This window comes from Arachis stenosperma, chromosome 7 (assembly GCF_014773155.1).
Source record: "Arachis stenosperma cultivar V10309 chromosome 7, arast.V10309.gnm1.PFL2, whole genome shotgun sequence".
NCBI lineage: Eukaryota > Viridiplantae > Streptophyta > Magnoliopsida > Fabales > Fabaceae > Arachis > Arachis stenosperma.
In genome coordinates this window covers 60,356,522-60,359,571 of record NC_080383.1, presented here as the reverse complement: position 1 = coordinate 60,359,571, position 3,050 = coordinate 60,356,522, and the positions used below count along the sequence as shown (strand labels likewise).

The 3,050-nt window shown below is 38.9% G+C and overlaps 1 non-coding gene across 1 annotated transcript; it reads left to right on the top strand.

The window, feature by feature from the left end:
• The first annotated feature begins 1,390 nt into the window (after positions 1-1,390).
• LOC130943057 (small nucleolar RNA R71) lies at positions 1,391-1,498 on the top strand. The gene has a single exon (XR_009071594.1). It is a non-coding gene; the product is annotated as a small nucleolar RNA R71 (small nucleolar RNA).
• The last annotated feature ends 1,552 nt before the right edge of the window (positions 1,499-3,050 follow it).

Below are 3,050 nucleotides of genomic sequence, written 5' to 3'. Positions count from 1 at the left end.
TGATGGATTCATCCATGCACTTCCCAGTCTCTAGGACTATGAAATCAGCAGGAATGTAATGGTTTTCAATCTTTACCAGAATATCCTCTACAAGTCCATAAGCTTGTTTTCTTGAATTGTCTGCCATCTCTAGTGAGATTCTTGCAGCTTGTACCTCAAAGATCCCTAGCTTCTCCATTACAGAGAGAGGCATGAGGTTTATGCTTGACCCTAGGTCACACAGAGCCTTCTCGAAGGTCATGGTGCATAATGTACAAGGTACTGAGAACTTCGCAGGGTCTTGTCTCCTTTGAGGTAATCTCTGCCTAGTCAAGTCATCCAGTTCTTTGGTGAGCAAAGGGGGTTCATCCTCCCAAGTCTCATTACCAAATAACTTGTCATTTAGCTTCATGATTGCTCCAAGGTACTTAGCAACTTGCTCTTCAGTGACATCTTCGTCCTCTTCAGAGGAAGAATACTCATCAGAGCTCATGAATGGCAGAAGTAATTCCAATGGAATCTCTATGGTCTCAGTGTGAGCCTCAGATTCCCATGGTTCCTCATTAGAGAACTCATTGGAGGCCAGTGGACGTCCATTGAGGTCTTCCTCAGTGGCGATCACTGCTTCTTCCTCCTCTCCAATTTCGGCCATGTTGATGGCCTTACATTCTCCTTTTGGATTCTCTTCTGTATTGCTTGGAAGAGTACTAGGAGGGAGTTCAGTAACTTTCTTACTCAGCTGACCCACTTGTGCCTCTAAGTTTCTAATGGAGGACCTTGTTTCAGTCATGAAACTTTGAGTGGTTTTGATTAGATCAGAGACCATGGTTGCTAAGTCAGAGTAGCTCTGCTTAGAATTCTCTGTTTGTTGCTGAGAAGATGATGGAAAAGGCTTGCCATTGTTAAACCTGTTTCTTCCACCATTATTGTTGTTGAAACCTTGTTGAGGTCTCTGTTGATCCTTCCATGAGAGATTTGGATGATTTCTCCATGAAGGATTATAGGTGTTTCCATAGGGTTCTCCCATGTAATTCACTTCTTCCATTGATGGGTTCTCAGGATCATAAGCTTTTTCTTCAGATGAAGCGTCCTTAGTACTGCCTGGTGCAGCTTGCATTCCAGACAGACTTTGAGAAATCATATTGACTTGCTGAGTCAATATTTTGTTCTGAGCCAATATGACATTCAGAGTATCAATCTCAAGAACTCCTTTCTTCTGATTCGTCCCATTGTTCACAGGATTCCTTTCAGAAGTGTACATGAATTGGTTATTTTCAACCATTTCAATGAGTTCTTGAGCTTCTACAGGCGTCTTCTTCAGATGAAGAGATCCTCCAGCAGAGCTGTCCAATGACATCTTGGACAGTTCAGACAGACCATCATAGAAGATACCTATGATGCTCCATTCAGAAAGCATGTCAAAAGGACACTTTCTGATCAATTGTTTGTATCTTTCCCAAGCTTCATAGAGGGATTCACCTTCCTTCTGTCTGAAGGTTTGAACTTCCACTCTAAGCTTACTCAATTTTTGAGGTGGAAAGAACTTTGCCAAGAAGGCATTGACTAGCTTTTTCCAAGAGTTCAGGCTTTCTTTAGGTTGTGAGTCTAACCATATCCTAGCTCTGTCTCTTACAGCAAAAGGGAATAGCATAAGTCTGTAGACCTCAGGGTGAACCCCATTAGTCTTGACAGTGTCACAGATTTGCAAGAATTCAGCTAAAAACTGATGAGGATCTTCCAATGGAAGTCCTTGGAACTTGCAATTCTGTTGCATTAGAGAAACTAATTGAGGCTTAAGCTCAAAGTTGTTTGCTCCAATGGCAGGGATAGAGATGCTTCTCCCATAGAAGTCGGGAGTAGGTGCAGTAAAGTCACCCAGCACCTTCCTTGCATTGTTGGCATTGTTGTTGTTTTCGGATGCCATATCTTCTTCTAGTTTGAAGATTTCTGTTAGGTCCTCTACAGAGAGTAGTGCTTTAGCTTCTCTTAGCTTTTGCTTCAAGGTCCTTTCAGGTTCAGGGTCAGCCTCAACAAGAATACTTTTGTCTTTGCTCCTGCTCATATGAAAGAGAAGAGAACAAGAAAATATGAAATCCTCTATGTCACAGTATAGAGATTCCTTGAGATGTCAGAGGAAAAGAAGAATAGAAGGAGGAGGTAGAAGAATTCGAACTTATCAAGAGAGATAGGGTTCGAATTGTGCATTGAGGAGGAGTGTTAGTCCATAAATAGAAGGATGTGAGAAGAGGGGAAGAATTTTTGAAATTAAAGTAAAAGATTTTAAAATAATTAAAAGAAATTTTGAAATTTTGGTAAATGATTTTCGAAAATTAAAGTTTGGAAAGAAATAAAGTGATTTTTGAAAAATATTTTTGAAATTAGAAAGCAAAAAGATATGATTGAAAACTATTTTGAAAAAGATGTGATTAAGAAGATATGATTGAAAAGTTATGATTGAAAAACAATTTTAAAAAGATTTGATTTTTAAAATTAATGACTTGGCTAATAAGAAATTTTAAAAGATATGATTCAGACATTAAACCTTTCTCAACAGAAAAGGCAACACACTTGAAATGTTGAATCAAATAATTAATTGTTAGCAAGTATTTTTTGAAAATGGAAAGAAATTGATTCTGAAAATATTTGATTGAAAAGATATGATTTGAAAAGATTTGGTTTTGAAAAATTATGAAAACTTGAAAAAAATTTGAATTAAAAACAAAATCTTCCCTCTTGTATCATCCTGGCATTAAACGCCCAGAATGGTATCCATTCTGGCGTTTAACGCCCAAAATGCTATTCTTTTGGGCGTTAAACGCCCAGCCAGGTACCCTGGCTGGCGTTTAAACGCCAGTTTTCCTTCTTCACTGGGCATTTTAAACGCCCAGCTTTTTCTCTGTATTTCCTCTGCTGTATGTTCTGAACCTTAGTTTTTAGGTCTTCGAACCTTCTCGGGTGAAGCCGAGCTCGAGAATTTAGTCGACTTTATCATTGTAGGGTTCCTTGGCAACCCAATCTCTCTAAGCTTGAATAATTGCCCAATTTCTTGATTCAATTACTCATGGGAAGAG